Genomic DNA, 12511 nt, shown 5'->3' with positions numbered 1-12511 from the left:
TGCTCTCCACAGTGACTATACCAATTTACATTACCACTAACAGTTCCCTGAACCCGAAATCTAAAAAGGGTTCTCTTTTTTCCACATCCTTGTCAACACTTGTTTTCTCAAGGATCGCTATTCTAACATGTGTGTGTGAGCAGATACCTCATTGTGGTTTTGATTTACATTTCCCTGATATTGAGCATCTTTTCATGTACCTGTTGGCCATTTAGATGTCTTCTTTGGAAAAATGTCTGTTCAGTTCCTCTGCCCATTTTAAAATCAAATTGTTTGTGTTTTTTGTTACTGAGTTGGAGTTCTTTAGATATTAACCCTTTCTCAGAGAATTGATTGTAAATATTTTCTCCCATTCCATAGGTTGTCTTTTCATTTTGTTGATGGTTTTCTTTGCTGTGCAGCTTTTTAGTTTGATGTAGTCCCATTTGTCTGTTTTTGCTTTTGCTGCTTATGCTTTTGTTGTCATATCCAAAAAGTCATTGCTAAGGTTAGTGTCAGAGAACTTTTTCTTTGTGTTTTCTTCTAGGAATTTTATGGTTTCAGGTCGTATGTTTAAGTCTTTAATCCATTTCAAGTTAATTTTTGTGTGTGTTGTAAGATAGGGGTCCTTTTTCGTTGCTCTGTATGTGATTATCCAGTTTTCCTATCACCGTTTATTGAAGAAACTATCCTTTCCCCATTTAGTATTCTCGGTTCCCTAGTCAAATATTAGTTGACTGTACATGCAGGGGTTTATTTTGGGCTCTTTGTTCCATCGGTTTATGTGTCTGTCTTTATGTCAGTGCCATACTGGTTTGATTACAATAGCTTTGTAGTAAACTTTGAAAGCCGGAAATGTGAGGCCTCCAGCATTGTTCTTTTTTCTTTTCTTTTTTTTAAATATTTTATTTATTTATCTGACAGAGAAGGAGAGAGAGAGCACACAAGCAGAGGCAGAGGGAGAGGGAGAAGCAGACTCTCCATCGAGCAGGGAGCCCAATGCGGGACTCGATCCCAGGACCCTGGGATCATGACCTGAGCTGAAGGCAGCCGCTTAACGACTGAGCCACCCAGGCGCCCCTGTTCTTTTTTCTTAAGATTGCTTTGGTTATTGAGGGTCTTTTGTGGTTCCATACAAATTTTCAGATTGTTTTTTCTGATTTGGTGAAATCCCATTGGAATTTTGATAGGGATTGCATTGAATCTATAGGTAGCTATCTATGGGTATTACAGACATTTTAACAATATTAATTCTTCTGATAGTTCACCGTATATTATAGGTATTTCATCTTACGTTAATTTCTGCTTTTATTTCCTATTTTTAGATTACCATTCACTTTCTGACCTCCTGAGATGCTTATAGATATTCAATCTTTTTCTTATTTTTAAAATTGAGGGCTCCTGGGTGGCTCAGTCAGTTAAGCGACTGCCTTCGGCGCATGTCATGATCCTGGAGTCCCAGGATCGAGTCCCGCATCAGGCTCCCTGCTCAGCAGGGAGTCTGTTTCTCCCCCTGACCCTCCCCCCTCTCATGCTCTCTCTCTCAAATAAATAAATAAAATCTTTAAAAAAAATTGAGATATAATTCACAGAGCATAAATTTACCTTTTTATTTTTTTATTTTTATTTATTTATTTTTTAAGATTTTATTTATTTATTTGTCAGCGAGAGAGAGAGAGAGCACAGGCAGAGGGAGAAGCAGGCTCCCCGCTGAGCAAGGAACCCAATGTGGGACTCATCCCACGACCCTGGGATCATGACCTGAGCTAAAGGCAGATGCTTAATGACTGAGCCACCCAGGTGTCCCAATTTACCTTTTTTAAATGTATAAATTCACTGGTCTTTAGGTTATTCACAGAATTGTGCAACTGTTAGCATTATTTAATTCCAGACCATTTTAATAGTATCTGGCTTCTTTCGGTTAGCATAATTGTTTTCAAGATTCATTCATGTAATTGCTTGAATCAGAACCTCATCCTTTGTTTTTCTAGCTGAATAATACTCCATTGTATGGATACACTACATTTTGTTTATCCATTCTTCAGCTGATGGACATGAGGTTGTTCCTGCTTTTTGGCTCTTACAAATAACAGGCTGTGAATATTCATGTTCAAGTTTTAGTGTGAACCCATGTTTCTAATTCTTTCAGGTGTATCTGCCTAAGAATGGAATTATTAGGTCTTATGGTAATTGTATGTTTAACTTTTTGAGGAACCGCTGGACTGAAGCACAAAAGTTTTTCATTTTGATGAAGTTCAACTTATTTTTTTTCATTTGTTGCTTGTGCTTTTGAAAGAGTTTCATTTCTTAGCTCTTACATATAGATCTTTGATCAATTTTGACTTAATTTTCATGTGCAGTATGAGGTAGGGTTTCCACTTCATACATTGCATGTGAATATCCAGCTGTCTCAGGACTGTTTGTCGAGAGACTATTTTTCCTCCACCGAATGGACTTGACGTGCTTGTCAGATCAGTTGTCTTTGTGTGGTTTCACTTCTGGACTCAATTCTGTCCCATTGATCCATATGTCTGTTCTTATGCTGGTATCTCACACAATCTTGATTATTATAGCTTTGAGTAAGTCTTGAAATCAGGAAGTGTGAGTCTCTCAGATTTGTTCTTTTTCAAAGTTATTTTGGCTGTTCGGGTCCATATGCATTTCTCTATGCATCTTGAAAATCAGATCGCCCCCCCACCCCGAAAAATGAGCAGCTGGAATTTTGACAGGAATTTTAAATTTTTTATTGAGATGAAATTCAAATAACATAAAGTTAAACATTTTATAGTAAAGAATTCACTGACACATTCATGATGTTATTCAATTACTACCTCTACCGAGTTCCTAAACATTTTCATCATTCCAAAATAAAGTCTTGTATCCAGTAAGTAGTTACTCTCCATCCTCCTTACCCAGTTGCTAAATCCCACTTATTCATGCTGCATAATATTTTAATATGCTATTGGATTTGGTGTGATAGCATTTCATTGAGGATTTCTGCATTTATGTTCATAAGCGATACTGGATATTTTTCTTGTGCTATCTTTGGCTGAAAGGTAATGTGGCCTCAGAGGAGTTCAAAAGTATTCCCTTTTCTCCTGTTAATGGGAAGAGTTTGAGAATTATTCTTGAAATGTTTGGCAGAATTCACCAGTGAAGCCATCTGCTTCTGGACTTTTTTTGGTTGGGAGTTTTTTGATTACTGACTTAATCTCTTTACTTGTTACAGATCTGTTGAGATTTTCTACTTCTTTGTGAGTCATTTTTGGCAATTTGTGTGTTTCTAGGAATTTGCCCATTTAATTTAGGTTATATCTAATTTGTTGGCATACAGTTGTTCACAGTATTCTCTTATACCCCTTTTTATTTCTGCAAGCTTGGCAGTATTGTCTCCATTTTCATTTCTGATTTTAGTTGTGTCTTCTCTCTTTTCTAGTCTAGTTACAGGTTTGTCAATTGTGTTGGTATTTTCATAGGACCAACTTGGGGTTTCTTTCTTCTCTAGTGTTTCTCCATTCTCTTTTACTTCTGTTCTCATCTTTATTATTTCTTTCTTACTTTTTGCTTTTTTTTTTTTTAAGATTTTATTTATTTATTTGACAGAGAGAGACACAGCGAGAGAGGGAACACAAGCGGGGGAGCAGGAGAGGGAGAAGCAGGCTTCCTGCTGAGCAGGGAGCCCGATGTGGGGCTCGATGTGGGGCTCGATCCCTGGGTCTGGGATCATGACCTGAGCTGAAGGCAGATGCTTAACGACTGAGCCACCCAGGCCCCCCTTGCTTTTGTTTTAATTTACTCTTTTAGATACTTGAGGTATGAACTTAGGTTAATGTTTGAGATTTTTTTTTTTTTTTTGTAGGTGTTTACAGCTATTAATTTTTCTCCAAGCACTGCTTTTTCAGTTTTTCATAAGTTTTGGTATGTTGTGGTTTTGTTTTTATTTATCTCAAAGTATTTTCTCTTTTCTTTTTTTTTTAAAGATTTTATTTATTTATTTGAGAGAGAAAGAGTGAGAGCACATGAGAAGGGGGAGGGTCAGAGGGAGAAGCAGACTCCCTGCCGAGCAGGGAGCCCGATGCGGGACTTGATCCAGGGACTCCAGGATCATGACCTGAGCCGAAGGCAAGTCGCTTAACCAACTGAGCCACCCAGGCGCCCGTATTTTCTCTTTTCATTTTTCCTCTGACCCATTGGTGTGTAGTGAAAAATTAACTTTACCTAAGATGTATGGCTTTTGCCCTCAGCTGCTGGGAGATGATCTCTTGATTCTTGGAATGTCCTACATGATAGGATTATCTTTGTTTGCATGGGGGCTTTGGTCACTGGACAGTCTAGAAATATGATTTATGGTGGAGGCTTTGGAGCCTTATTGGTTTCATAATTAATTTCATTATTAGTTCGAATCTCCAGAGGAACTGATAACTAAAAGTATGACCTTGAACCTCCAGGAGGGTCTGGAAACCCAACTTTAGCCATGTGGTCAGTATGTGATGGAGCTCCAATAAAAGCTCTGGACACCAAAGGCTCATGTGGGATTTCCTGGTTTGGCAATACTCTGATGAGAAATTGGCTGTTAATTTTGTTGATGATCCCCTGTGTGCCTGTTGTTTGGTGCATATATGTTTATAATTGTTATAGCTTGATGAGTTAGCCATTTTATCAATATATAAGGACCTTTCTTGTCTCTTGTAACGATCTTTTACTTAAAATCTATTTGGTCTGTTATGAGTATAGCCACCCCAGCTCTCTTTTGGTTACTGTTTGCATGGAATGTAATTTTTCCATCCTTTCACTTTCAACCTGTTTGTATCTTTGGATCTAAAGTGAACCTATTTTGTAGACAGCATAGAAGTCTTCAATTTTTTTAAGAAAAATCCATTCTGTCTTTTAATGGGTGAATTTAATCAACTTACATTTATTTATTTATTTTTTAAAAAGATATTTATTTATTTGAGAGAGGGAGAGTGTGAGATAGAGCTCAAGAGTGGGTAGGGTCAGAGGGAGAAGCAGACTCCCTGCTGAGCAGGGAGCCCGAAGTGGGACTCGATCCCAGGACTCTGGGATCATGACCTGAGCCGAAGGCAGTCGCTTAACCAGCTGAACCACCCAGGCGCCCAATCAACTTACATTTAAAGTGTTTATGGTAAAGACTTGTATGATTTTTGTTTTCTATATGTCTTGCATCTTTTTGTTTTCATTTCTTCCAGTACTGCCCTTTTTAGTTTGATTTTTTTTTCCTGTGTACCTTTTGATTTCCTCTTCATTTTCCTTTTTCTATGTTTTTTTTAGTTATTTTCTTAATAGTAGAAAAGACATTTAATTTATAACAGTCTATTTTGAATTCCTGCTAAATTAACTTTAAGTACATACAAAAACTGATCCTGTGCAGCTCTGGCTTCCTCCTTTATGTTGTTAATTTCACAGATTACATTTTTATATACTGCATGCCCATTTAACACAGATTTGTAATTATTCTTTTATGTAGATGTCTTTCAAATCACATAGGAAACAAAAAGAGGAGTTACAGACCAAAAATAGAGTAATACTGGCTTTTATATTTATCTTAATGTAGTTACCTTTATTGGAGTTCTTTATTTCTTCATTTGATTTCAAGTTACTCTCTGGTGTCCTTTCCTGTTGTTCTGAAGGACTCCCTTTACCATTTCTCCTAGGGCAGTCTGCTCACAGTGAACTCCCTCAGCTTTTTTTCATCTGGGAGTGGCTTAGTTTCTCCTTTATTTTTTAAAGAATAGTTTTGCCAGGTATAATATTCCTGCCTGACAGTTTTTTTTCCTCTCATCTGTTTAAATGTCATCCCATTGCCTCCTGACTACTGTGGTTGGTGATGAGAAATATGAGAAATTAGTTCTAAATCTTATCAAGGATCTCTCATAGGTGATAAATCACTTCTGTTTTGCTGCTTTCAAGATTCTCTTTGTCTTTTGACAGTTTGATTATAATGTGTCTTAGTATGGGTCTCTGAGTTTATCCTTTTTGGAGTTTGTTGAGCTTCTTGGATGTGTAGATTTATGTTTTTCATCAAATTTTTGAAGTTTTTGGCCATTCTTTTTTCAAATATTTTTTTTGCCATTTTTTCTTTTCTCTCCTGAGACTTTTGTAATGTGTGTATTAGTACACTTCATGGTGTTTTATGGATCTTTAAGAAGAAATGTAAATAATAAACCTACAACCCTTCTCTTCCTTTTGGGGAAGTAAACATTATTAGTAGCTTGATGTGTTTCCTTTAATGATTTCCTGTTGGGTCAGATTTTCTTCACTGAGTCTTATAACCTTGTCTTTACCCTCTTTCCTTGATCTGCATTTTCAGTTGTTCATTAAGGTTGAAATTGGTTGGTTACTTAATTTATTTTGAGAGTAATTCTATAACAGTTTTCCTGCTTATCTTTGAATGTGAAGAATGTTTCATTTGGTTGCATCATGAGTTGTATCTTTGAATTTATTTTCTTGTTCTTTGTTTATTTGACTTACCAGATTGACACATTTTGTTTTGTCTCTCACAAATAGTATAAAACTTAGTTTAAAGCCATTTCAGGGGCACCTGGGTGGCTCAGTTGGTTAAGCGACTGCCTTCAGCCCAGGTCATGATCCCAGGGTCCTGGGATCGAGCCCTGCATCAGGCTCCCTGCTCGGAGGGAAGCCTGCTTCTCCCTCTGCCCCTCACCCCGCTTGTGTTCCCTCTCTCGCTGTCTCTCTCTCTCTCTGTCAATTAAATAAATGAATAAAATCTTAAAAAAACAAACGAACAAAGCCATTTCAATAATAGGTACGGTTTCTAAGGAGTTTGATAGATTGCCCAGTTTCTAGTAGAGGTATTGAATGTTCCTTTGTTTTTAGAAACAATAGTCATCAGTGAGGAATTGTTTTGACGAGTTTTGTTTGTTTTTGCTTTAAGTCATTCAGTTCAGAATTAACTTTTTGACAAGCATGCAATTTGGTCAACATTCACTTTGGTTTTGTAAATTGAGGAGTTAGTACAAAAGGCAGCAGTGGTGGAATCTTACCTCTGCTGGTTTCCCAGCTCCTCTGCTCTTTTGGTATTACTACTGTTGCTAATTTTTTCTGACTCTGGTTTTGTTCAGTTACACACAACAGACAGCACTTTGTTTGCTTTGTTCACTGTTGTATCTCCAGCACCTAGAATTATGCCTGGCATAGAGAGGGACCCAGGGACTAGTGGTTGATGCCTGTGTAAACAAACGTATCTGTGGAGCAGCTGGTGGTGGTGGTGATAGTAGCTGAAATTTATTCATACCTTTCTTTGTGCCAGACCATGGTCTAAGTCCTTTGTTTTAGTGCTTTTAAGTTTACAATAACACCGCAGGATGCTGACACTATTACTCTCCCATTTGCAGAGGCATGGGGGGGGGGGGCATGCCTGAACTCACACAGTTGATTCCAGAACCATAGCTTAATTGTTACTCCGTGGTTCTTTTATCATCTGATATTTTTTCCTCCTTTCTCCAGTCCTTCCTGACTACTCAGGCCTTTTCTACTTTGTACTTAATCCTTTTCTCCCTCAGTTCCCTTTGATAAGCATTTAACATTTACCTTTGGTATTTTGACCTCAGTTTTTAGTCCAGGTATTTTCAGTTCATGTATTGCTTCCCTCTAAGAACAGCGTAAGTTAAAACACAAATTTAAAATCTGTCACAAAGATCTGGTTTAAATTTTAGCAGTGAACAGATATCTAGGTCTCTTGCTAGAGACCAGCCACATTTGATGTGATATTACTTTCAGATATCTCCCCTGAGCCCCCTATATTACTGTGTTTGTGTGCACCACTGGGCAGGTCGGGGGGATCTTAGACTCTCAAATTTAACAGAAAATACATGAAATTATAACATGCCAACTTCTTGACATTTTTGACAAATTACATTGTGACATTTTACAAATAACACTGAACACTAAACAGCAAGTAGCTAAACTGTTTGCCTGAATTAAATACCTTCATGCTCATTTTTGTATTCTGTGGTATCACACTATACCTGTCCCTACAGATAATACGCCACATTCAGAAAATTCTGCAGTAATAACCATTCCAGAGCCTATGCAAATTAAAAGTACTAAATCCCCCAACTGGAAAAAAAAAACAAGTTTAATTCAAATTAAATGAATACCATCCAGTTTACACTTTTTTCTTTTTTTAACAAAAAGAAGGATAAAATAACAGTGTTAAGTATTTCCTTTGCAAAGGAAATTCCAGCTTTCACCTTTCAAGCAACATCTGCACCCAGTTTTTGTTTTAATCTAATCTAACTAGTCTAACACCCTTTTGTTCTCCTAGAGCCTTAGGAACTGCTTTAACTAATTTTAAACAGACTTTAAATAAAGTCTCTGAAATGATTCCATTGAGCAAGCTCCCCAGACACAGCAAAACCCAGAATGTGAAGTTGATAATTTGAAATAAACTAATCTAATCAAGTCCAATAATATTCCTTTTCCAGTAACCCCATAATGCTTCTTTTTGTCTACAGTGATTTGATTATAAATATGCTATAGATAAAAAGGTATGAAAATTAGTTATTTCTGCTGATCAAAAGATACGAAGAACGTGAAAAGGAAAGCCATAAAGTGTGTAGAAATATTTCTAAGACATTTATAATAGCCCTCTTATAGCCAGAATATAAAAAGAATTTGAAAAAAAAAAATCAGTAGGAAAAAGACAGCCCGTTAGAGAAATATTTAAAAACACGAGAACAAGTACTTCACAAAAGCCAACATCCAAATGGCCAGAAACATAATCAACTTCTTTAGTAATCAGGCAAATACAAAATAAAACAATGCAAGGGTGGCAGAATTTGAAGACTAACACCACCAAGTGTTGTGAAGAAAAACTGGAGCTCCGAGACACGGCGGGTGAAAGTACGGTGGAGTGACCTCGGGAGCTGGGCTGGCAGTATCTGCTAGCATTGCGTGAATACACATCCAGTGACCTGGCATTTCTGCACTGAGGTGCATCCAAGAAAAATATGTGCTCTCGTGCATCCCAAAAGTTAAGTATAATAATGCTGATGGCAACGTTATTTTGTAAGAGATCCAAACTGGGAAAAAACAGGCAACTTTCACGAGTAGTATATTTGTATAATGGAGCACTGAATGGGAATGAACATGTCTGTACAGCTAGGTCCAACAGTATGGATAATCTCACAAACGTCAAATTCCATGAAAGAAGCCAGACCTAAAAGAATATATGTCATAATAGCATTTCATACAGTTTCCTAGAACAGGCAGAATTAAACTCCAGTGTCATAAAAATGTAACAGCATTTTTTATGTAACAGCTAAAAAGTGGAAGTGATCCAAATGTCTATCAGTGGGGGAATGGTTGAATAAATTGTTGTATATTCCAATAATGGAATACTGGATGACAAAGAAAATGAGAAAATGTCAACATCCAGTGACATGGATGCATTTTATATAAATACGTTGAATGACAGAAGCAAGACACAAAAGAACAATGGTTCCATTTATGTAGCTTTCAAACAGGCAAAAATCTAAAACAGTAATGTGAACATCAGGATATTAGGTTTCTTTGGGACAAAGGGAACAGATGGCGGCTGAGCGATGGGTGTTTTCTTTATATTAACCCCTTTAGCTACACATACATGTTTTATATACATTTCTCTTTGTATGTTTCATTTCACAATTTTAAAAGGTTAGGGTTACGGTTAGAGAGAGCCGTACTCTTTGGGTTCACATCCCAGCCTTGCTGCTTTCCAGCTGTGTAACTTTGGGAAATTCATTCAACCGCTCTAGGCCTCAATTTCATAACTGTAATGTGAAGATAATAATCAGACCTATTTTGTAAGATTTGTTGTAAAGATTGGACAAATATTGGAATCTTTGCTATGATATTAACCACTTAAAACCACAGCGTGTGGTAAGTGCTAAGTGATTGCTAACTCCTGCTATTGTTACCGTTGGTATCATGGCCAGTTTGTTTGTTCAAAGGAATTTTAAACTCCCACTGGAGTTAACATTCTGCTTATAAATATATCATGGCTCTCCATGTAGGTGAGGTTTTGTTCAGGTCTCAGAAAAGTTTCTTTTCTTTTCTTTTTTTTTTTTTTTGAAGTAAAAAAACTTTATTGCAGATGACACTTTGTATACAAAGTCCAGTAAAATAAACAATTAAAATTAAGTGAATTTATCAAGGCCACTGGATAGGTTAGTTTGTATTATGAAGTTTGTTCATTCTTTTGGGTATGATATATATCCATTATATGTTATATATAATAGTATACTATAATACATATAATATACTGTAATATATAAGATATGTGTATCATTTATACAGTTGGCCCTTGAACAATGTGGATATTAGGGGTATTGACGCCCCCCAGTAAAAAACGCACATATAACTTTTGACTCTCTAAGAAAGAAAAGTTTATTTTCTTGACTGTCCATGTTATTTCACAAACTAATTACTAGGTATTTTATAAATGTATTTTACAATTTAAGTAGAATTTGCTTTGCCTTGCATTTCATAGTGGTCATTGCTGGGATCTAGTAGCTAATACTGTTTAGGACCTACTGGTGTCAGTCTGGGTTCTAAGTTCTACATGGATTCATGCTTTTTATCCTGTGTAGGACCCCCATTTTACACAGGGTGGAAACTGAGAACACGGGCGCCTGGTGGTTCAGTTGTTAAGCATCTGCCTTCGGCTCAGGTCATGATCCCGGGGATCCTGGGATTGAGCCCCCACGTCAGGCTCTCTGCTCAGCAGGAAGTCTGCTTCTCCCTCTCTCTCTGTGCTCTCTCTCAAGTAATTAAATAAAAATCTTAAAAAAAAAAAAAAGAAGAAACTGAGAACAGAGGGATAAAGGTAGCTAAGTATGTGGTCTGGGATTCAGTCTGGCCCCAGCACCCATATTTACTCCACTAATCTATGCCAGGAAAGTTGTTCGTTTTTATACTTTTATTTAGTAACTGGCCACTTTTCCGTAGCATAATTTTTTAGTTGACTTTCTTAGGTTTCCAAGAAGTCAGTTATATCATTTGCAAGTAATTATTTTTTGTATAGTATCCAGTAATTCTTGTTCCCTTGCCTTATTGCTTTGATTTTAGCTTTCAGGGGAAGTGTTGATAAAAACAACAGAATGGACATTCTTCTGTTAGTCTGACTAAATGGGAATGCCTGTATTTTTTAAATGACTGAGAATGAATTTGACTATTGACTGGAAAGTGTTTCCTTTATGTTAAGAACGTGTTTTAATTGTTTAGTTACCAGATGGTCTTTGATTGTTTATTCTACTTTGTTTTAAAATTAGGGATGGCTGTTAAGTTATATCAAGTATCTTTGTGTATCTCTGAAGATGACCACATGGATTTTTCTGTGTTGAACCATGTAATGAATCATCTTTGCATTCCTAGAATTTTTTTAAAGATTTTATTTATTTATTTTAGAGAGAGACCATGAGCCCGGGGATGGGCAGAGGGAGAGAGGGAGAGAGAATCTCAAGCAGACTCCTCGCTGAGCGCAGAGCCCGATGCGGGGCTCCATCCCACGACCCCAAGATCATGACCTAAGCCGAAATCAAGAGTCGGACGCTCAACTGACTAAGCCACACAGGCGTGCCCCACATTCCTAGAATTTTTAACATAGTGCCGAATCTTATCTGCTAAAATTTCTGTAAGATTTTTGTGTATATAAGTACAAATGAGAGGGGTCTGCAGTTCTCTGCCATTTTTGTTAGATGAATTCTAGTTATGTAAGAGGAATTTGGAAGATTTCTGTCTTTTCATGCATTATATACTGTATTTTAAAATAATTTTTGAGAAAATTTTATGGTATGGCTGCCTAATACTGTTCATTAGTTTTTTTCACTAAAGATCTCAAGTGTTTCTTCTTTTTCACTAATTACAGAAATCTTCAAACATAGATAAAAGTAGAGAGGTTGATGTCATTTTGTTCATTTCTCACCTCACTTTGTTTTTCTCTCAAGTATTTTGAACCTTGCTACTTAAACCATGGATATTGCCTGAGAACTTGCTGCAGATGGATGTAATCATTCACACATAAGCACATACATCACATCACCTTTACCATACACTGTTGGTTAGAGGCAAGTCATAGATCCTGCGCCCGCTCTTGCTTTAGGTTTTCAACTATTATTAGTAATGTTCTGAGATGGTGAAATAAGCCTTTGAACATTTAAAAATTTGTCTTGGGTCCTGGAAGGGAGTTACAGTAAGTCAAAGAGCATAAACTTTTTAAAGCCTTTGATGTCTGGTGTCTAATTGCTTTTCAGAAAACCAGTACCTCTTTTGGTTAAAGGGTAAACAGGTGACAACACTGACAGTTCATAAATGTGCCTTTTCTGCCAACAAGATCATTAAGTGACGAGAGAGCAGGAAAGAAGACAAGAGTCATTAGAAATTCTTATCATAAACACTTGAGTGATTGGTACCTGAAAGCCTGAAGGTTATGTGAATTAATTTTCAACAGTCTTAAACTATTTGGTCAGTTTGCTGTTCCTTACTAAATCTAATTCATTGTGTGGTTGTCAAG

At 36.8% G+C, this 12511-nt stretch overlaps 1 protein-coding gene across 3 annotated transcripts in view; it reads left to right on the top strand.

The window, feature by feature from the left end:
- LOC117999523 (S-adenosyl-L-methionine-dependent tRNA 4-demethylwyosine synthase TYW1) overlaps positions 1-12511 on the top strand; it is a 206348-nt gene that overhangs the window by 159769 nt on the left and 34068 nt on the right. The window lies entirely within an intron of this gene.

Source organism: Mirounga leonina, unplaced genomic scaffold (genome assembly GCF_011800145.1).
Source record: "Mirounga leonina isolate KUSES-001 unplaced genomic scaffold, KU_Mleo_1.0 Mir_454, whole genome shotgun sequence".
Classification (NCBI taxonomy): Eukaryota; Metazoa; Chordata; class Mammalia; order Carnivora; family Phocidae; genus Mirounga; species Mirounga leonina.
Note: the sequence above shows the minus strand (reverse complement) of the source record. Positions and strands in the feature narration are given on the sequence as shown.